This window comes from Cyanistes caeruleus, chromosome 28 (genome assembly GCF_971803275.1).
Source record: "Cyanistes caeruleus chromosome 28, bCyaCae1.hap1.1, whole genome shotgun sequence".
NCBI classification, from domain to species: domain Eukaryota; kingdom Metazoa; phylum Chordata; class Aves; order Passeriformes; family Paridae; genus Cyanistes; species Cyanistes caeruleus.
The window spans coordinates 1,983,938-2,007,545 of NC_141728.1; the positions used below are offsets into that span (position 1 = coordinate 1,983,938).

Here is a 23,608-nt window from a genome sequence, read left to right on the forward strand (position 1 = left end):
CATTTTTATAACCAGAGGGTCTGCTGGGGTGGACTCCCCGGGTCCCCTTCAGTCTTCTTGTGGATGTGTGACTGCAACCACCCCTCCTTTCCCTTCTTTCTTTTGGCCATCTCACTTCCACTTTGGACACTCATTTTTTCAGGGACCAAATTCTCCACAGTACACACATTGGTCTCTACCCAGTCGAGACGGGCCTCGTTTGGGTGGTCCTTGTCCATCCCTTCCTTTCCCTTTTCCTTCCTCCTGTACCACTGCTACTAGCTTCTCCATTTCTTGCTTATATCCCTCTTCTCAATTGCTGAAAACTCTCCATGCCTCTTCCAATAAGGCTTCTAAGTTTCACCCATCTGCCCCCCAAAGCTTTTGGAGTTTACACCTCATGTCCCCCGTGGATTGTTCCAGAAATAGATGAACTAGCTGCTGTATTCCTACTTCAGAGCCCGGCTCCAGTGGTGTGTGTCTGTGCATCGCGTCCTTCCAAGGATCTGGGAATTCCCAGGGAGATTCCCAGGGACCTTGTTTGATTGCATATAAGGCTGCCCAGTTCATGGTTTTAGGTCCAGCCCTCTCCACTCCCTTCACTCTCCACTCCTGGCAGCTTTCTGACTTTTCCCTTGCACTCGACTGATTTGGATCCCATGGTGGGTCCTGGAGAGGAAAGTATTCTTTTCCATCCATTTGTAATGTTTGATAATGGTCCTTTGCCAGGTCCCCTGCTAGTTTTAGAACCAATTGTTTCTCAGTTTTGGTTAATGCATCTAATAACAATTGTGTGTCACTTCAATCTGGGTTATGTTGTTTGACTATATATCGTAAACATTTGGCAGTGTTTACTGCGTCACTTTGATAATTTTTTGTGACCTTTTCTCAGGCCTCTGTGTCAAGAGGAGAAAAGGGTTCCTGAACTACCATTGTCCCTTCTGGTCCTATTGCTTCCCACAAGGGTGCCTGTAGTCCCTGCTTTCTGCTCCGGGATGCAATCGGGCTACCTGGGGGTGTTGGGGCTGATGCCCCCTTAAAGCTGTCGGGAGGAGGTGGAGGGGAAATGGAGCTTCCAGGTGTGGAGGGGGCAGAGGGGCAAATGGAGCTTCCAAGTGCACCTCTTCCTCCTGCTGCCTCCTAAAGGGAGGGCTGATTAAATGAGTACAGTTCTGTTCTTGCTGGGCTGCTGCTGGATAGGCCTTACTCAGCCTGATGCACCTCTGGCCGAGGCTGCAGCTCCAACAGCACTGTTTGAGCTTCCCTTTGTTGGCCTGATTTTCTTTCTCAAGGGCCAACACCAAAGGATCAGAGGGGGCTTTGATCCCACAGTCCCTCTGCCATTCAGGGTTATTCCAGAGGGAGAAAAACATATCACAACCCCAAAGCTCATCCCACTTCCCCTGGTGTCTAAGGAAAAGCATGAGCTGCAGCAGGGTGTTGTACTCTGCTGTGCTACTGGGGGCCACCTTGCACCGTCATCCAGGCGATCCAACAGCCACCAGTGAGAACAATATTTTATTGAACTCTTTTTGTTCTCAGTTGCAGGAGAGGGGTTCAGGAATCACGAGACAACTCAGTATGAGTTAGCTACTTGTTCCACTTTATTGCAGTTTCAGCTACAGTTTTATAGTATTTGGTAAGGTAACATGCCACACTTGTTCTATTATGATGGGATAATTGCCATTATTCACGCATCAGTTTCCACATTAGTATTGGTCCAGCTCGTGACACCCGAGCTGCATAAGATACTTTTAACAGAACTCATAAGATACATTAAGCAGGCTATATAAGATACATGTAGAGGGCTTCACAAGATCCATTTTGCAGATTTCACATCCAGAATTCACATCCATACTTCACATCCTGAATTCACATCCTATTCATTGCCACATTAGCACTTAGTTTTCCTTTGATCTTTAGCACAATGTTGTGCCAAGGACTCACGCTAACTCAAAGTCAGGGTTGTGCAGGCCTTCCAGGGAGCAATGGTCACGAGAAGCAAGGCATTCTTCTACACTCAGTGTCCCCAGTGCTTGTGATTTCTTTCCAATGTGCTAAGACACATAAGACACATAAGGGCTGGCTCTCAGTACTCTTTGCTCTGTCCTGCCCCCATTATCTTCTCCTTCTTGTCTTATCCCATTTCTACCTACATTTTTACTCACAATTTCTCACAGTCTTTTCCCACTCTTCTTTGTGCACAGCCCAAGTCTGAGGCACAAAATGGGTCCTTCCACACACAAGCTTTAAGATCTCAGGCTCACGACCAACCTGTCCTCGCTCACACTGCGGGCACCCCCTCGGCTGTTGGGCAGAAGAGCAGTGCCAGCGTGGTGCACAAACCTTACACTGCAATAATACCCACGCAAAATGTTGTCCCTGTTGTGAGTGAAACACCCCAAGAGCACAATTACACACTATTCCTGGCATCCCTTCTGTCCCTTCTGGCATTTCCAGATCTTTAGGAGAGGGCTGCTCCCAGTCCAAAGCTGTGATCTTTCCGGCAGAAGTTTGATAAACTCCCTCTAATAACACCCGCTCGTTCCCTCAGTCTGTCCAGTGGTGCCCTGGGTTTACAAACTCCCAAGGGTCCAGGCCAATCCTCTGGGGCAGAGGTAGTCCTTTAATTTGCCTTGCCAGGCTTGTAGTGTTCTTTCAGCCCTTCCATCACTTGTTATGACTAATAAGATTGAACACCCAGCGTATCCAACACAGAAAGTGAAGGAAAGTTACAGTGTGCTGGGATTATAACTTTTGACACAAGAGAGCAGTATTGCTACAGAAATACACACAAATCACTGAAAGCTCTGCAAAAATACACAATGACTGCTGAAAATCTTGTAATGAAGGAGAAAGAGACAAACCTACAGTCTTTGAGTCACACACGACTCTTCTAGTATTCCTAACCATGTCTCAGCTACAGTCTCAGTCACTCACACACAACCAAAAGTCTGGACATAACACACTTCACCAAACAGCAGCATTAACACAGGGGTTCGTTCCAGCCACCCCCAGAATTGCCAGTGGCCAATCCCTTTGGTCAATGAACCCCCCTTTGCCGGCCCCAGCCGGTCCCCTCCTGCCGGCCGCGCAATCAGCCCAAGCGGTCCCTGCACCGCTCACTGACCCATGGTCACTTGCAAGCCCACCTTACCCCAGCAGGGACGAGGCTACGCGCAGGGACGTCTCCCTGCGGCTCAGCAGCAGCAGCCCTTTAGTCCAGACCCCCCGAGGCTGGATTATAATACAAACCCTTTGATCCACGGGCAGCAGGTTCCTCGTCTATCCCTGCGCTGAGCGCACCAGTTGAGGAGTACCCCGAGAAGATCCCGGGGCGCGCCTTGGGGAGTCCATCCCCCGTGTGCTCCCACAGGGGGATAGAGAGGACTCCTGCCTGGCTCCCCAAAACTGACACATGGAAAGGCTCTAAAACTGCAGGAGTTTTAAAGTAGGTTTCATTATTTATTATTGACAGGTGCCCGGGTACACGGGGGATTGATCCTCCAAAGACGTGTGCAAACATCACAAGGTGTACATTCTCTATTTATCCCCCAAGGTATTCCATATGCATAGGATTGCACAATTTGCTTCATGCATATTAATTTCTTGGCCTCTCCCATCCCCATTCCATATGGTAATGAGCTCCACACCCCTCTGGGCATGCACAGTTCACTCTGGTGGTCACTGAGGGGTCTTCAGGGATGAAGGCTCCAAACTGTCCAAACCCCTGGGTCAGCTCTGTCCAGATCAGGAGCCTGAGGGCCTCTTTCATCTCAGTGTTTTTTCTTTCCTAGGGCACTATGTTAAGATATATGTTATAGCCACTATACAGTGGAGTAAATAATTCTGATTAAGACCTTTTTGTTGAGTCATGATCCTAATCAATCACATCTATATGTATATAAATACTTGTGCTTTGCTGTTCTTCATGTTGAGGGACAAAGTTGTACAAAGGTTCAATTCCACCTCTATAATCCTTTACATAGAAATCCTTTACAAATCCTGTGCCTGGGATTGGATCCAGGCACTCCCCGGCTCCTCTCACAGAAGGAGTTTAGAAAGCCTGGGGGTCCTGGCTTGGGGGATCTTGGGGTGTAATTGGAGTGTTGGGGGTCCTTTCTGCACCTGGTGACCCAACAGCAGCTTCTCTAATAACCTTTGCCTGAAGCTCCCACTGTGCCCATGACAGGAGCCCCTGGCAGTGTCGGTGACATCCCGGCTCTTTGGCAGCCTGGGCACTGCTGGGATGTCACCCTGGAGCCCCTGGCAGTGTCTGTGACATCCCAGCTCTTTGGCAGCCTGGGCACTGCTGGGATGTCACCCTGGAGCCCCTGGCAGTGTCGGTGACATCCCGGCTCTTTGGCAGCCTGGGCACTGCTGGGATGTCACCCTGGTGCCCCTGGCAGTGTCGGTGACCTCACTGTTCTTTAGCAGCACAGGGATGTCACCACTGGACTCCTGTCACTGCCTGTGACAAATTGGCTCCTTGGCAGTGTGGAGACACCTCTGTTGTCACCCTGGAGCCCTGGGACTGTCACCTCACGAGCCTTAGGAAGATGAAGGAGCCCTGGGATGTCACCAAGGAGCCCCTGGGACTGCACGTGAGCTCACAGCTCTTCAGCAGCCTGGAAAGCCTGGGATCTGTTCATTCCTGCTCTGCTGAGGATGGATCCTCAGCAACTTGGAGGGAGGTTCCCTGATGAGTTTTACTTCTCCAGAGGCTTGTTCCGTCTTCAGTTCTTCAGCCCAGGAATTCAGTCCCAAAAATTCATTAACATTTCAAATTGCTCCAACAAGACTACCTCCTGTGAGTAATTTAATTTCCTACCTTCAATTCTTCTGTAGTTAATTATACATATTTTAGAAGTGTATTCAAAAAGAATATACTTTATTTTTAAATAATGCAGAGGTTTTTTTATCCTATTTAGTTTTGTTTTCCTGTTTATAGATTGATATCAGCGATCTCCAGTTGATATTGATCCTGAGCACCTCCTAAATCACTCTGAATAGATCTGAAAATCAAGTCCCTTTGTTAGCATTCAGGGACACAATCACAGAATGATTATATGAAGGTGCTTTATTGAAGAGCTCTGGGTATCAGGGGTACACATACCCAAATCTGACCCGTCTTGGTTTTGAGCTGAACATGTTCTTATACTCTATTGTTGTATAACTTACATATTAATTATTAAACTTACATTGTTCTATTGTATACATTGTTTTTACCCAAGCATGGATTTCTTGTGATACCCCTCAAACCTTTAACATAGTTTCTCATTACTCTTTAAACAATAATTATATCTAATCACATCTATCAATTGTATCATTTACCATATACTGCTTACACAGGTGCAGTTTCACATGATCTTAGCCAGCACAAGGCCTAACATTTCCCAGGGCCTACTTTCAACACTCTTCCCAAGGCTTGCCAAGCCTAACTTTCTTCCTCACTCTCCAAATTTTCTATGATTTTAAAGTCTTTTACTATCACCATTTATGGCTGACAATCCATCAGCCTTTGTCCCTAAAGCCCCCCATCTCAGGGCTGGGCTCTCATCCCAGCCCTGGCCCCCAGAGCAGCTGAGGAATGGAGCCACATCCAGGGGTGTCCCCAGGGCTCAGGGCTGGGGCCAGCTCAGTTCAATCTCTTTATTGCTGCTCTGGCCCAGGGCACCCAGGGCCCCCTCAGGCAGCTGCCAGGGGAGCCCAAGCTGGCTGGGAGTGTGGCTGTGCTGGAGGGCAGGAAGCTCTGCAGAGGGATCTGGGCAGGCTGGAGCCATGGGCCCAGCACAATTGGATGAGGTTCAGCAAGGCCAAGGGCCGCGTCCTGCCCTGGCCTCACAACCAGCCCAAATCCCTGGCCGTGCCCTGGCCCTGATCCCCACAGCCTGGCCTGTTCCCTTCATCCCTGCATTGCCAGGGACTCTGTGGGACACGGCAGCTCTGCTGTGCCCATGGAGGGAGCTCCAAGTGCCACTACTGCACTGGGAACCACAACTCAGCGCCTTTGTGTCCTTTGGGGCTCAGCAACTGGGGAGACTCAGTGGCACAGCAAGTTTCTCTTCATGGCCAACAGAAAAAATGGAAACGTGATACCATTTGAAAAACATCAAAACTCTTCCCTCAGCAATGTGACACAACCCAGCAGCACCTGACATTCCCACTATCCACCAGGGATATCCATACAGGAACATTTTTAGATATAGACAAAGGGAATTATAAGAGCCATGAACACAATTAAGATGTTTCATGATGAGTTATTTGAAGTTCTGAAAGATTGGGCAACTCCCTGAAGCTCCAAGTGTGAAGCCACTCATTTCATAGACATTGGAATGCCCAGAGTACAGGGACAGGAGGAAGTCTGGGAGCAATGGGACGGACACAGATGCAGCTGCTCTCGTTAAGAGATGTCCTTAGACACGGCCATTTAAACAGGAGAGCTGGAAACTCGTGAATGAGGAAGAACATGAAATAAGAGACAGAATATTGGTAACACAAATTGAGGGGAAGATCAGTATTCCTTCTCTTGACATCGTACAATTCCAGGTGGGAAAACCTTGACATTATTTAGCAGTACTTAACTGACCCAGCTGATGAGATGTGCTCGTGCCCTCACAAGCTGCATGCCGCCGTTCCTCGGTAGGGCGGCCTGGCTCGAGGACGACACAGCGGCTCCCTCAAGCCCGCTCGGACCATATGCACACAGACACCAATGTGGTGCATGGCAAAATGGCGTTTTTTAGGAAGCTGTTCTGCTTCTTATTCCATAAGTTGGCAGCGTCACTTCTGCCTGCTCCCGTCAAGCACTGACCGGGACGAGAAGAAGGGTAGGAGGGAGAGAGGGGGGGGAGGCACGCCCTGTCTCCTCATACAGCACGAAATCTTCCAATCGGTGAGTCTAACTCCCTGAACTTCTCCACATTTCCCCCCCTTCCCATGATGTATTAAAAACTATCTAAAGTGGTAAACTTTAAGAACTACAAAGGGGACTAAAATTAGCACTATAAATTGCAACAGGTAGCACTGTTATAAGAATTGGAACTGTTAGTTGCTGAAAGCCTAAAACACAGTTAAAGGGTGATGAATGTCCAAAACTTTTAAAACTGAAACTTAAAGTAACTGCTGGCATTGGACTAACATAACATTAACTGTTTCTAGGCGTCTTTTGATAAAAGCTGTTAGTTTGTTTAACACACAGGGTCCAAAAATCAAACTAAGACTAGCATTGAAATAGGTCCAATCAGGGTGGATATTAGGGTGGTCCGCCACGGGGATTGGTTGAACCAGGATTCGAACCAGCTTTGTTGGGCTTCTCTCTCTGCCTTCCGTCAGGTCAGTCTTTCTCGTAGTTCCGCCATGGTGTCACTCACAACTCCGGTGTGGTGTGCATAGAAACAGCACTCTTCTTTCAGGGTGAGGCAGAGGCCTCCTTGCTGCATGAACAGAAGATCAAGACCCCGCCTGTTCTGTAAGACAACTTCAGAGAGTGAGGAGACTGATTTTTCTAGAAAGGATATAGATTTTTTGATCCTTTGCAGATCTTCGTCTACAGTCATCTGTAATTGTGAAAGACTCCGACTCTGGGTTACCAGGGCTGAGACACCAGTGGCTGCGTCGGTCACTCCTAGTCTGAGCAACATTGCTATTGATAGTCCTGTTAGCAGCTCTCTTTTCTGAAGGTGGCTGGCCTGCTCAAGGTATTGGTTCATTTCTTCTCCGGAATGGTATAGGACCCTGGGGATGACAGCAGCTAGCACACAGAAGTCAGCCGAAGCGTTCAAGTTTTCGGTAAAAACACATGGGCTTTTGCAGCCCAGTGCAGTGGCAAACCCATGTGCCGGACAAAGGGGCGATTGCCCATTTCTTGGATCTGTCTGTTTGTATGGTAGTTGCACAAACCTCTTCGTCAGCGGTGGTTGTTTCGCCCAAGCACACCCCCCGCCCGGTCATGCGACTAATAGTGATCCTACGAGATGGTGATCCGCCGCGGCATTGGAGCGGGGCCTGAGCGCTGGACCACAAAGGTAAACTGTTAAGAGCTACAGCCTCATAGAAGGGGGGTTGTGTATCATAGCATAGCCAACAAGACTGTGTAGCATTGGGGTTAGATTGATTTAAAGGCAAAAAGGTAGCGTCTAGCATTTGGTAAAGCAAATGAGAAGCGGTTGCTCTAGATTCACTGGGAGAAGATTTCTGTGTAGGCAATGGGTACAAATTGTTGAATTGTGAGTTTTCTGACTGTACTACAATGTTGGGCCAACTGCTTTAGGCCTCACAATTGGGAGCTGGATAATTTGTACCACTTTGCCGGGATCTTTGCCTGGCTTATTCAAGAATACTGACCACATTCTTCCTGTGGTCCAACTTGCGTCGGTTGGCTGTAAGACCTGCATGATCATCCGATGACAGACCTTAGACCGGTGTCCTAGTTTAGGGCAAATCAGGAAGGAAAACTCCAAATGGGGATCTCCACAGGGATCTCCCCTCCCCCCCAACGGGTCCGGGAAAAGGGAAAAAAAAAAAAAAATTCCGTGGAGAGAAGTGTAAAAAGCTGTTTATTTAACAGAAATTGAGTAATATTAAATAATAAAATTATTAAATAATAAAACCTCTTGCTGTTCGATGGGATGGTAAGTCTAGGAAGAAAAGTCTTTTTTCATGTGGTGTAGCTCGGCTCGCTCAGGTTCTTATCAGTCCCTCCAGCGCTGGAAAGTGCCGAGGCCCAGGCCCCGGTGGGCCACAGGCGTGAGCTCCCGGGGTTTGGCTGGGTGTTCAGTCCAGAGCAGGCTTGCACAGATCCAAGAAAATTGAAAAAAACAAGGGTCCAGGGAACTCCTCTGCCTCAGCTAGCTAAAACTAACTCAAAGTCAGAGAGAAGCTCTGTCCCGCTGTCTGTCCGTGCTGCAGACACCACAGTCCAGGAGCAGGGTGTGTGGGAGTGATGTTTTCCTTAACACACTGCGCGCTTCTTCTTTCCCCTCTCTTGCTTTCAAAGACAGTCTTAAAGGTGCAGGACTTAATATATAACATAAACCAGACGATTGGGGATACCAGTATCATAAAGTCACCCTAGGACATTCCACCCTTTATCCCCATATCGTCAACTTATTATCAAAATCAATATATATATATATATATATTTTAACCCTACAACACATACATTATATACAGACAAGGGCATTTATTCATAATCTTCACCCAACCATCAGATCTCCCTGAGGTACACATTGTGTTGTTCCATCTTTCCTCATTATCCACCATGTGCAACCCGGTCCTTGAGCAAAAACAACTCCACGAATGGGTTTGTCTGTACTCGAAGTAGAATTGATCCAAACTGTCTTTCCTAACAAACCTCTGAGATGTACTGCTGGGACCTTGTCTCCATCTACTTTATGCAGGGGCTCGGATTGGGCTGGGCCTGCTCGATTGGTGGAACCTCGGGTGTTAACTATCCAGGTGGCCTTTGCTAGATGCTGCTCCCAATTTTTGAAAGATCCCCCACCCAACGCTTTCAAGGTAGTCTTTAGCAGTCCATTGTACCTCTCCACTTTTCCCGCAGCAGGTGCATGGTAAGGGATATGGTACACCCACTCAATGCCATGTTCCCTAGCCCAGCTGTTTATAAGGCTGTTCTTGAAATGAGTCCCATTGTCTGACTCAATCCTCTCAGGGGTACCATGCCTCCAAAGGACCTGCTTTTCAAGTCCCAGGATGGTGTTCTGGGCAGTGGCATGAGGCACAGGGTAGGTTTCCAACCATCCCGTGGTGGCTTCTACCATTGTGAGCACGTAGCGCTTGCCTTGGTGGGTTTGGGGCAGTGTGATGTAGTCAATCTGCCAGGCCTCCCCATACTTGTATCTGGACCACCGCCCACCGTACCTGAGGGGCTTCAACTGCTTGGCCTGTTTGATCGTGGCACACATCTCACAGTCATGGATAACCTGAGAAATGCTGTCCATGGTTAGGTCCACCCCTCGGTTCCGTGCTCACTTATAGGTGGCATCTCTACCCTGATGACCTGAGGCATCATGAGCCCATCGGGCTAGGAACAATTCTCTCTTGTGTTGTTAATCTAAGTTTATCTTTGACACCTCTATCTTTGCAGCCTGATCCACTTGCTCATTGTTTCGGTGCTCTTCATTAGCCTTACTCTTGGGGACATGGGCATCTACATGACGGACCCTCACAGATAGTTTCTCTACCCTGGTGGCGATGTCTTTCCACTCATCAGCAGCCCAGACTGGCTTTCTTCTGCGTTGCCAGTCGGCCCTTTTCTACCTTTCCAGCCATCCCCACAGAGCATTGGCTACTATCCATGAATCTGTGTAGAGGTAGAGCTTTGGCCACTTCTCTCTTTCAGCAATATCCAAAGCCAGTTGAACAGCTTTGAGTTCCGCAAGTTGGCTTGATCCACCTTCTCTTTCAGTGGCTTCTGCGACCTGTCGTGTGGGGCTCCATACGGCTGCTTTCTACTTTCGGTTCATCCCTACGATGTGACAGGAACCATCAGTGAACAGAGCATAGCGTGTTTCTTCTGCTGGCAGTTGGTTGTACGGTGGAGCTTCTTCAGCCCGTGTCACTTGTTCCTGCTCCTCTTCATCAGTGAGACCAAAGTTTTGACCTTCCGGCCAGTTTGTAATTATCTCCAAAATCCCAGGGCGATTTGGGTTTCCAATATGGGCGCGCTGTGTGATGAGGGCGATCCACTTGCTCCATGTAGCATCAGTGACGTGATGGGTAGCAGGAACCTTTCCTTTGAACATCCAGCCCAGCACTGGCAGTCGGGGTGCCAGGAGGAGTTGTGCTTCTGTGCCAATAACTTCTGAGGCGGCTTGGACTCCTTCATAGGCAGCTAAGATTTCGTTCTCTGTGGGAGTGTAGTTGGCTTCGGACCCTCTGTAGCTTCGACTCCAAAATCCTAATGGTCGGCCTTGAATCTCACCAGACACCTTCTGCCAAAGGCTCCAGGACAGACCATGGCTCCCTTCTGCAGAGTACAGCACGTTCTTCACATCTGGTCCTGTCCTGACTGGGCCAAGGGCTACTGCATGAGCGCTCTCCTGCTTGATCTGAGCAAAGGCTTGTTGCTGCTCAGGGACCCAGTGGAAATTATTCCTCTTCTGGGTGACCAGGTAAAGAGGGCTCACAGTCTGACTGTATTCAGGGATATGCATTCTCCAAAACCTTATGGCACCTAAGAAAGCTTGTGTTTCCTTCTTATTAGTTGGTGGAGACATTGCAGTGATCTTGTCGATGATATCAGTAGGAATCTGATGCTGTCCATCTTGCCACTTTATCCCCAGGAACTGAATCTCACAAGCTGGTCCCTTAACTTTGTTCTTCTTGATGGCAAAACCAGCTTCCAGAGGATCTGGATGATTTTCTCTCCTTTCTCAAACACTTCTGCTGCTGTGTTCCCCCACACAATGATGTCATCTATGTACTGTAGATGTTCTGGAGCCTCACCCTTTTCCAGGGCAGCCTGGATCAGTCCATGGCAGATGGTGGGGCTGTGCTTCCACCCCTGGGGCAGTCGGTTCCAGGTGTACTGCACTCCCCTCCAGGCGAAGGCAAACTGAGGCCTGCATTCTGCTGCCAGGGGAATGGAGAAAAATGCATTGGCAATGTCAATAGTGGCGTAGCACTTCGCTGCCTTGGACTCCAGCTCGTACTGGAGCTCCAGCATGTCCGGCACGGCAGCGCTCGGCGGTGGAGTCACTTCATTCAATGCACGATAGTCCACAGTCAATCTCCATTCTCTCTCAGACTTGTGCACAGGCCAGATGGGGCTGTTGAAGGGTGAGTGGGTTTTGCTGACCACCCCTTGGCTCTCCAGCTCTCTGATCATCTTGTGGATGGGGATCACAGCATCTCGATTTGTCCTATACTGCCGGCGGTGCACGGTCGAGGTGGCAATTGGTACTCGCTGCTCTTCCACCTTCAGGAGTCCTACTGCAGATGGGTTCTGCACACAGTGTCAACCAAGGCCTCATATTTTCGTGGTACTGATGTGCCAGGCCAACGAATCCACACAGTCCAAAAGACACGGTTTTCCCTAGCCTCTGCCTGGCTAGAGGCAGGGCCCCTCTAAGCCTGGTTATCCTTCTTTCCTTGGGTATATGTCTTGGATGTTCCTTCAAGGGAATCAGACGTGTCATCATCATCATCATACTTGGCAGTTTGACTACAGGCTACTGGAGCGGCTTTCTTTTTGGACTATCCCCTCTGAGACTTGCTGTCTTCCAATTCAAACATCTGTTTTGCCAGGGCAGCAGTAGATTTTCCATCCCATCTTTTCATGTTTTCTCCACAGTCACGCAGGAAGAACCACAGCTCAGCTCGTAACTTTTTCTCCCTATCTGGAGAATTTCTGCGTTGAGAACCAGGGCTCCTGGTCTGTACTGCTGAGACTGGGAGAAGGTCCTCCCTGAGTTTCTTGAATTTCTCCTCCATTTTGTCTTGGAAGTTTTGCATACGTGTTCCCACAGCTGCAATTGTTGCCTGTATGGGGCCATGCACGGTATCTGCATATGCTCAGAGCTTCTTCACCATATCCAGCACGGTCTCCTCCCTGTCATTCTGCTTCATTGTTGCTAAGGCAGAAGCGTATTCTTGTGGCCCAAGTCAAACAAGTTTTCGCCACATCACAGATGTACATGGCACCAAGTCAGGATTTCTAGTACCTAAGTCACCCACAAAGACAATCTCTACTATTGTTATTTCTTTCAAGTGTTGAGTTTCTTGTTTTATGGTTTTCTAATGAGTTTGCTGTATATAGAGATCATCTGCACACAGATATCTTTGTGCCACACTTCTCAGGACCCGTTCCAGAGACTCTAAGGGTCAGCCCCCCTCATCATTCCTTGGTCGATAACCGGATCGTGTGACAGGGACCCCAGATGCCTCGCTTCAGTGCCATCCAGAACTGTAGCCTCACCTGCAGCATCCCACAGACGGACTAACCAAATAATTATAGACTCATCAGGTCATCGAGTGTAATCCTTTCTCAGGCCACGAAGGTCCTTCAGGGAGAAAGGCTCACCAGTGCCTTCTCATTTTTGGTCAGTTGCTGGTCTTGAGGGTCCTTCTCCCGCATCACCATTATCATCATCTACTGGCTGATGGGTTTTGGTTTTGAATTTCATGCCTCTCGTGGTAGGAGCAACAGACACTGGCTTAGGCTCACTGTCTGGTTTGGCTGCTGGCTTGGGCTCACTGTCTGGTTTAGCCTGAGTCACTGGGGTAGCTGCTGATTTATCTCCCTGCCCTACAGTATCTAGCAGCGTGCCACAAGCATACGCTAGGGCCCAGCTTATTGCAATGAGATTTTTCTCCTTAGAATCATCATAGCAATTCTCTTCCAGATATTTCCCTACTTCATCTGGGTTCTGAATTTGTTCACGTGAAAATTCCCAGGCTGGGGGATCAGAAAATTTCTTCAGAGTCCGGCCCATTCTCTCCCATTCTCTACACCACTCAGGATTTCCCACACCTGAGTCTACTTCTGGGGCAGGGGTCTCATTGTCTTCTCTGGATATCTCAGCCCTCACTCTAGAGAAGTTGCAGACCATATAGAGGAAGCTCAACAGCTGAACTACCAGGAAAGTGAGCAGGAAAGTGGTATCCTTAACACTCAGGGGAAACTGGGTATTCTCAAAGAGGGACATAACAGATTCAAAGGAGAAGAAGGAAAGAAAAGGCTGAAAAGCCTCATTTCCTGTTCTTCCTCTAACAAACTGGGTGCAATTACCAATAAACTCCCAAAATGTGCTACTGGGACTGGGAGGCAGGGTCGGGCGAAGAAACCAGAAGCCAAACACACCTGGCAGAAACTTCAGTAGTTTTATGAACTTCCTATAAATAATTATCACCGAGCCCAGCACAATAACCATTCTAATCCGTGCCCCTCTACTGTAAAAGAGGCAAAAGACAGGTATAAAAACCTCAAAAAATTCTAGGGACCAGATCCACATGAAGGCCTCCACCCCGAGAGATATTGTGCATCCAAACAACACGGCTACTGACTGCTTTATCCCAATACAGAGTCAGTACAACCAAAATACAATCAGTAATCACTACAGGTTTTTACACTTTCTCTTCCCATGTGCTGGGTTCCAAGAACTGTATTTGTCCTAGTTTAGGGCAAATTTGGGAGAAAAACTCTAAATGGGGGTTTTTCCAGGGAAGAAAAAATTCAAATGACCCCTCCCCCTGCATCTGGTTTGGGAAAAAAAAAATTTCCTTGGAGAGAAGTTGAAAAAGCTGTTTATTTAACAGAAATTGAATAATATTAAATAATAAAACCTTTTGCTGTTCGATGGGATGGCAAATCCAGGAAGAAAAGTCCTTTTCATGTGGTGTAGCTCGGCTCGCTCAGGTTCTTATCAGTCCCCCCAGCGCTGGAAAGTGCCGAGGCCCAGGCCCCGGTGGGCCACAGGCGTGAGCTCCCGGGGTTTGTCTGGGTGTTTTTCAGTCCAGAGAAGATTTGCACAGATCCAGCAAAAAAAAGGAAAAAAAAGTCCAGGGAAGTCCTCTGCCTCAGCTAGCAAAAACTAACTAAAAACCAGAGAGAAGCTCTGTTCTGCAGTGTATCCATACTGCAGACACCACAGTCCAGGAGCGGGATGTGGGGGAGTGATTTTTTTTAATAAAAAGTACGTTTCTTCTTGCTCCCCTTCCCTGTCAGAGCCAGTCTTCAAGGTGCAGAACTTAATATATAACATAAACCAGGCTATTGGGGATACCAGTATCATAAAGTCACCCCAGGAAAAGGTGTGAGCCAGTGTGGACAACCTTGCTCCACATTCCCCAACCCCATCCTCTCTGTCCTCCCTCACCTGGGACCTGCTTTGCTTGGAGAGCTGCCTGAACTCAGGAAAGAGAGGTTTTCCCCTTTTTTTTTTTAAGCAACCTAAAAGTCCTAAGTACCATTCTTGCAAACAGACGCACTCCTCAAGTGTGTGCCAGCCCAAGGTGCCACCAAGGAGGTTCCCCCTTCCCCAGGGCAGAACCCTGCAAGGAATGTTTGAGACCTTTGCACTCCTTGTCTGAGGCCCTGCAGTGTCACAGAGGCCCCTGGGTTCCAGGAGGTTCTGCACTGTCCCAGTGGATATTTGGCTCCCTGGAGCCCCACGGTGTCACAATGCTCTTTTTGGTTCCCCCAGGCCCTGATCTGTCACAATGGGCTTTTGGTTCCATGAGGTTCCGTCCTCAGCAATGGTCTCTGTAGTTCCAAAGTGTCACAAGGGCCCCTTGGTTCCAGGAGGTTCATTGGTGTCACCATGGTCCCTTGGCTCCATCAGGCATCCCAATGTCACAAGGGCCCCTTGGTTCCAGCAGGTTCCTGGAGCAGGACTTCCCCTGGGCCACAGAAGGGCTCCTCTGCTCTGTCCAGCAGCTGGGGCCATAACTCAGGGCATCTCCCCCTCACAGCAACTGGGGAGATAACCCAGGCCGCACATCTGTCCTGTCCTGACTTCTCTCTGCTGCCAGGGAGCTGCAGTTCCCAGCTGCCCAGAAACATCTTGCCTTGAGAGCAGCCTGAAGGGAGATGAGCCTTGGATTCTGGACTGACACACACTTCACTTTACAAACTAGAAAAGCTACACAAAACTTGCACAAAGCACAACTCTTCTGCATCGTCCCTGGAAACGGGCAGGGCTTCTGTGCCAAGCCTGGATGCATCTTGGTGCTTCCTTTCTGGAAGCTGAGGGAAAGAAAGGGCTCCAGGTGTGCTCCAGCATCAATTGGGTGCTGAGTTCCATTGACTCCTAATCTGTGCCAGCTCTTCACGAGCTGTAATATAGGTAACTTGATTGTGCACTGTGTTTGTATCCACTAGCACTTCTTTGGGTTATCCTGTGGAGGAAACAGTCTGTTTAAAGTCTCTTGTCTGTTAATCTGGAGTCCATTCAGTAAATAATTCATTTTCTAATCGACCTAATGGGCCATTGTAAAGAACTTGGGAGCAAGAGCAATTTGAGGTGAAGGTGGCCTGAAACAGAGCTCCTGCCAGAAACCTGAGCATAAGGCAGGACTTGGCTAAGTGTTCACTCCATTTGTAACAACATATTTCATTTAAAAAAATACAGAGGGAGAAGATATTTTTGCCCATTTATTTTTTTCCTGTTTATGCACTGATATCAGCAATCCCCAGTTGATATTGATCCCCAGCACCTCCTCCTGAACTCTGAATGGATCTGAAAATCAAGACCCTTCATGGCTGACAATCCATCAGACTTTGTCCCTACCCCCACGCCACCAATTCCCTCATCCAAGCCCTGGCACTCAGAGCAGCCTTGTGCAAATCTGAGCTCCCTCCCCTCCAGGCTGTGCCTGCAGCTTTCAGCTCCTTGGCTCCAACTCCCACCTGCTTTCCTTGCAGAAGGAGCTGCCCCAGACACAGAGGGATGTTCATTCCTTGTCAGCAAACAAAGCAAGGGAAGGCACAGCTCCATCCAAACAAAAGTCATTCCTGTGCTGGATATTCAATCCACTTTGCACAGCAGACAGTCTCAGTGCAATGGAAAACACCTTCTGTGCCCAGCACAGGTGCCAAGATGCCCCAAAGGCTCCGTGCCCCGATTCTGCCCAGATTTGCTCTTTGCACACACGAGGCACACGCTGAAGTCACGAGCTGCCTCCATGGCCAGAGGGAGGAAAAGAGAGAAAGTGGCTGAAGAGCTCTCTTGTGCAGAGCCACAGCTGCACTAATCCCAAACTGCTGGGATTGCTCCCAGCAACTTGATCCAACAGCCTCTGCAGCATCTGTTCCCCGGCTCAAAATCTGTCTGGATGGGCAGGCCCGAGGAGTGCTGGGGAATGGAGCCACATCCAGGGGTGTCCCCAGGGCTCAGGGCTGGGGCCAGCTCAGTTCAATCTCTTTATTGCTGCTCTGGCCCAGGGCACCCAGGGCACCCTCAGGCAGCTGCCAGGGGAGCCCAAGCTGGGCTGTGTGGGAAATGCAGGCACAGAGAGCTCTCAGGGCCTTGAGCATACAGGCCCAGAGACAGAGATGGACACAGAGTTTGACCTGAGACCACGGGGAAGGCTTGGGGCTTTACAGCAATGAAGCTGTACAAACATGAAGGAAGAATAGGAGCTTGCAGTTTGAATCAAAATATATGTGAAACGTGCTTTCAGCAAGTAGAAATATGCTTTTTAGAATTGAATAAAAATGTTAAGTAAAATAATAGAGTTTTTAAAGTTTCACATATAACCTGTTCTAAAGTCAATAAGGAATTACAGATACAGCAATGTAAGTTTCTGTAGTGTTCTATGATTGGATAAGAAAAGACACATTGCAGCAGCATCGTGTGAGACAAAGCAATTGATTATTGGTTTATGAAAATGCTGCTGAGCTTTTGTGTGACATCTTGATTGGTTAAAAAGTTTATAAAAGACATTGTAACTGGAATTTAGGTCGCTTCTGAGGTGCTGCATTGAATGTAATACCTTAAGTGTCTCACCCTTCCCTGAGACTGATGGACTGTGCAATAAAATACCTTTTCTAACATCACTCAGTTGGCCCTGTGTGCTCTGATCCCAATAGTCCTTTTCCTCATCTTTGGTAGCCTTATCCCCCCGAATAAGGAATGGAGGTTGTCCTTACTTAATCTCCTTTGCCATTAATGTATTGGTAACATTATTTTTATTATCCTTCACAGAAGCAGCCAGGTTAAGTCCTAATTGAGCTTTCACCTCTCTCATTTCCTTTCTGCAGGACCTAAAGACATCCCTGAATATTTCCTGAGTTTCCTGCCCTTCTGTCCAAAGGTGATGTGTCCATGGTTTTCCCTGAGTTCCTGGATAAAGCTCCATGCCCAGCCAGGCCAGGCATTTTCCTCACTCATTCATCTTTTGGCACACAGGGACAGGCTGCTCCTTCCCCCTTAAGTTTACTTTCCTGAGGTGTGTCCATCCTTCCTGGACCCCTTTGTTTTTAAGGGCTGTTTCCCTTACAAAAATCAGTACCTGATTCAGTTCTCCCCAAATCTGCATCCTGAATTGGCCAAAGTCTGCCCTCCATAATTCCAGTGTAGAAGTTTTGTTGCTGCCCCTCCTTCTATTATGTCCCAGAATATTGAAAACTCGATGATTCCATGGTCACTGTACCCCAGGCAGCCTCTGACCACCACATCTCCCAGCAGCCCTTCTCTGTCTGTGAACAGCAGGAGACACAGCTTTCCTTGGCACTGGGAGTGTGCCCAAAATTCCCTAAAATCAAAACTGCTCAGCACCAATGCAGCATTGAGAAGCAGCATTCTTGATGTGGCCGGATGCTCGGGGGGACAGCTCCTCCCAAAGCCGGGCATGCTGAGCACAGGGAAGTTTCTGTTTCTATTCTGTATTTTGCACACCCCCATTCATTGATTGTCCCAGACTAAACAGACATATGGTAATCATGAGCCCAAAATGATGAAGATATTTCCCCTCCCCTTTCCACATGCATTCTTCTGTGCTGGGGTCTCTCTGCTGGTCCCTGCTGGGGCTGGAGCCCAATGTTCCAGTGGGCCTGGCTGAGCTGGCAGGACACTGAGGCTGGAGAACTTCCAGTTCCCCTCCTTCCACCATGGGCATTGTGTGGTGTCCATGGGCCAGTGGGTTTGTGTCATGGGGTGACTTTGCCTTTAAGACAGCTATAAGATGAGCTATGGAGATAGACAATAGTGTTCTGAAAAAACTCCTTTAATTCATGACAGAGTATATAGGGAGGAATAAAGTAGTTCAAAGTGTGGATTTTGAGCAAAAACTCTGTTCCAGTGAGGTGCTGGAACAGAGTGAAGTGAAGATTTGAGGCCTTGAGGGGCAATGAGAAAACTGTTTCCAGGGAGGCTCACAGAGACAGATGAAGAGAACTTTTGCCTTTGAATAACTCATCTTTAAAAATGACATCCCTAGACTCATTGACCCATACACACCTCAGAGTGATGTGAAATGGGAGGAGTGAACTGATGACAGGATTTCCAGGCAGCTGGCATCAAAGAAATAGAAAACTATAACGGAAATAGTTTTCTCGTGAGAAACCCCATAAATTAGCAGAAGAAGATTTCTGTTTCTCTACAAAGACTGATGAAAAGACTCTAGCAGGAATTGGGACTGTTTTAAACACCAAAGTTCCAAAGTTTTTTGTCTCTATGTTGTTATATGAACAAGGGAATGGTTAGGTAGTGGGGGATAAAGGAGTTTTCTGGAGGTTTATTCTGGTTTTCTTATTCTTGTAGTTTTGTTAATAAACTTTCTTTATTCCTTTTAAGTTTTAAGCCTGTTTTGCTCTTGTTCTAATCCATATCTCACAGCAAGAACTAAGTAAGTTTTCTAGTGATTTTTTAGTTACTGCTTTACAACCACAACATTTATTTGGTGCATTGGCCAGGAAAAAGAAATTGGCAAATCTAAACCACTACAGTTTGGAGAAGGAGCAGTGTGTGCTCACCTGGGGTAGACAATTGATCATCTGGTGACATGAGGTGACAGAGTGGGCTGTGACATCACAGAGTGGGTTCTGTGAGGTCACTGAGCAACTATGACATCATGGGCTGTCTCTGTGACATCACAGATCTAGCTGTGACATCACAGGGTGGAGGTCTGACATCATAGAGCAGGCAGTGACATCACAGAGTAGGGTGTGACATTATGATGTGGCTGTGTGACATCATAGAGTGGTTTGTGACATCACAGACCAGTTATGTGACATAAAAGAGTGTGACATCACAGAAGAGGCTATGACATCAAAGAGCAGGCTGTAATGTCACAGAGCAGGCTATGACATCACAGAAATGGCTGTGACATCACAGAATCTGCTGTGACATCATTGAGTAAATTGTGACATGACAGAATTCACTGTGACATTACAATGTGGCTGAGTGACATCACAGAGTGGTTTGTGACATCAGAGACGAATTGTATGACGTCACAGAGCAGGCAGTGGCTTCACAGAGATGGCTGTGACATCACAGAGCCGGTTGTGACGTCACAGAGGAGATTGTGACATTACAATGTGTCTGTGTGACATCACAGAGTGGTTTGTGACATCAGAGACCAGTTGTGTGACATCACAGATTTGGATGTGATGTCACAGAGCAGGCTGTGATATCACAGGGTTGAGGTCTGACATCATAGAGCAGGCTGTGACATCATAGAGATGGCTGTGACATCATCAACAAGTTGTGTGATGTCACAGAGCAGGTTGTGACATCACAGGGCTGGCTGTGACATCACTGAACACACTATGACATCATAGATAATTTGTGTGACGTCACAGAGCAGGTTGTGACATCACTGATTTGGCGTGACATCACCATATGGATGTGTGACATCACAGAGGGGTTTGTGACATCACAGAACAGGCTGTGACATCACAGGATAGAGATCTGACATCATAGAGCAGGCTGTGATATCACAGGTCTGGCTGTGACATCACAGAATGTGCTGTGACACCATAGTCCATTTCTGTGACATCACAGTATTGGCTATGACATCACAGAGCAGGTTGTGACATCACAGAGGTAGCTGTGACATTACAATGTGGCTGTAGGACATCACAGAGTGGTTTGTGATATCATAGACCAGTTGTGTGACGTCACAGAGCAGGCTGTGACATCATAGAGCAGGATGTGACATTACAATGTGGCTCTGTGACATCGCAGAGTGATTTGTGACATCAGACATCAGTTATGTGACATCACAGAGTTGTCTTTGACATCACAGAGTTGTCTTTGACATCACAGAGGTGGATGTGACATCACAAATCTGGCTGTGACATCACAGTGGGGAGGTGTGACATCACAGAGCAGGCCATCACAGAATTCGCTGTGACAGAACAATGTGGCTTTGTGACATCAAAGAGTGGTTTGTGACATCAGAGACCAGTTGTGTGATGTCACAGGCCAGGCTGTGACAACACAGGATGGAGATCTGACATCACAGAAATGTCTGTGACATCACAGATTTGGATGTGACATCATAGAGCAGGCTGTGACATCACAGAACCATTACATTACATGTAACATGTGACATTACAATGTGGCTGTGTGTCATCAAAGAGTGGTTTGTGACATCACAGAGCAGTTGTGTGATGTCACAGAGCAGGCTGTGACATCACAGGGGGCTGTGTGAGGTCACTGCGTTGGTCACTCTGCCCCAGCCCCCCCTCACACTGACCCCCCCCAGAGAAGTCCAACACTGTCCATGCCCAGTGGGGTCCCCTGTCCCCCGCTGTCCCCCCGGTGCTCCTGGAGCCACAGCCTAAGGATGTTGCACAGGATCCAGCCCAGAGCCTGGCACGGGGACAAGGGGCCGGGGCTGTGTGAGCAGGACATCAAGGACATGCATGATCCCGGTCCCTGGGGCCTGGCTTGGGTTCCCCAGGGCAGGAAAGATGTCTGGCAGCTGCAGCAGGCTCACGCCAGGGCCTCCAAGCTGGGGCTGCAGCCCTTGGGCTGTGAGGAGAGGCTGAGGGAGCTGGGCTTGTCCAGCCCGCAGCAGGGAAGGCTCAGGGGCTCCTCATCCCAGCCTGGCAGTGCCACCCGGGAGCTGATGGAGAACACAGAGCCAGGCTCTTCACCGGGGGCTGGCCAGAGACAAAAGACAATGGGGGCAAGGGGAAAGAGGGGACAGCAGCCACGACAGCAGGAAACCTTTGTTCCCATGGCCTCAGCCACGTGCTGACATGCTGCCCCCTCCCTGTTCTTTGCCATTTGCCAATCCACACCAAATCAAGCCTTGAACCACCTGCTCTGGGCCTCTTGCTGACACCTTGGGCTGCAGACTTGCTGAGATCCTTTCCCATTCAGCTCTCTGATGATGCTGGGACAATGCTGGTCCCTGTTTGAGACTGGAGCAGAGCAGATGGGACAGGAGCCCTCCAGGGCTGTAGGGGACCTGCAGCTGTGGGGAAATGCGGGGAGTTAAGACTCATCGATCGGATGATTTCGTGCTGTACGAGGAGACAGGGCGCGCCTCCCTCACCCCTCTCTCCCTCCTACCCTTCTTCTCATCTCAGTCAGTTCTTGACGGGAGCAGGCAGAAGTGGCGCTGCCAACCTATGGAATAAGAAGCAGAACAGCTTCCTAATAAACGCCGTATTTCCATCCACCACATTGGTGTCTGTGTGCATATGGTCCGAGCGGGCTTGAGGGAGCCGCTGTGTCGTCCTCGAGCCAGGCCGCCCTGCTGGTTTAATGGCTTCAAATGGTGCCAAAACCCAGGATGATCACCCAGGAGACGGGAATCACCTGGACGAGTGAACGATGGCTGGAGCGGTGGGACCAGCCCGGCGGGGAGGATGCTCCCGGACCCACGGCGACAATGGAGGCGCTCGTGAAGGTCGTAACTCAGGTACATAAGCAGTGGGGGATCGACTACAAGCCCAAGGATTTTACCCTTGCAGTTACAAGATTGATGCAGGTAGGAGCTATCGATCCAATGGATTTACTCCACCCTGAAGTATGGAGAAAGTGCACTGACGCCCTCGCAGAGGACACTATGTCCTCGGGCAGTGGGAAATCGCTCAAATCATGGGGGAGGGTTGTATACGCATTGCGGAAAGCTTCGCAGGAACAGGAAACATGGAAGGCCGTGCAAATGTGCCTCCGAATCACCCCAAAATTGGGGGTTGGGGCAGCCACGCAGGCAGCTGACTGTGACCTTACTGAGTCCCTGCCCTCACAAGAGCAGGAGTCCTCCATACCCTCTCCAAGCCCTGGCACTCCCATGGGGCCGGAACAGGTTCGATCCCCTTGAGGCGATCAGGCTGTCAAGGCTGGCCGCTCCAAAGCTGACTTGGAGTCAAAAGTTTTAGAAAGGCTTCCGCCTTACGCACCACAATATGGCGCCGAATACCAAGAGGGAGGGTGGAGTGAGAAAGCAGGTGGTGGGGGAGAGGCAGAACCGATGGACATCGCGAGCTTGCGCAAGCGACTGGAGGTGGAAATTTGCATGGTGGGGGGCGCATAGGTCGGCTGGGCCAAGGGGGAGGATGCGTGTGAAAGAAAAAGAGCCAATCAGGGTGCCTGTTGAAAAACATACTTTTATATGGCCAGAACCCCCGTGAGCAGGAGGCGGGGCGAGTCGAGGCAAAAGAAATGCTCCACTCCCGAAAGGGGAGGTAGGCAGGGCCGGAGCCCAGCAAAAAGATGCTGGAGTCCGGAAATGTCGAGTCAGTCGACTTCCGGCTCTGACTCAGACACCAGTCAGGGCGGGTGGTCAGATGGCGGGTCCACAGCAAGCTCTGATTCGGAGAGGGAAGTAACAAGGGCATATCGAGTTAAGAGGCAACTCCCCCTCACCTCCGCGAGTAAAGGGCGAATCATAGGAAACCCCCTTACTGATTGGAAAAAGATAAGAATCTCCTGTGCCGATTGGGCCCTGTTGGCCCAACTGGCGTTTCCGGTCCGATTAGGAGGGCAAGGCGGAAATCAGAGAACATATTTCCAAAGACATACAGGCTGTCATTAAGGCTATTGCAGACAAAGGAATTAATTCAGCAATGGTCTCCACCCTCATTGATGGCATTTTCAGGGGAGATGACATGTTACCTTTTGACATCAAACAGACTTGCAGATTGATTTTCGATGGGGCAGGGATGATTGTTTTTAAGCAAGAGTGGGAGGAAAATTGCGAAAAA

At 48.9% G+C, this 23,608-nt stretch overlaps 2 long non-coding RNA genes across 2 annotated transcripts in view; both read right to left on the bottom strand.

Annotated features, from left to right (window-relative positions):
• The window catches only part of LOC147649008 (uncharacterized), a 769,650-nt gene that overhangs the window by 730,042 nt on the left and 16,000 nt on the right, over window positions 1-23,608 (bottom strand). The gene's annotated exons all lie outside the window — the stretch shown is intronic.
• LOC147649025 (uncharacterized) lies at window positions 1,566-8,799 on the bottom strand. Its single transcript, XR_015279705.1, has 2 exons — window positions 4,304-8,799; window positions 1,566-4,236 (listed from the first exon to the last, which is right to left on the bottom strand). It is a non-coding gene; the product is annotated as an uncharacterized LOC147649025 (long non-coding RNA).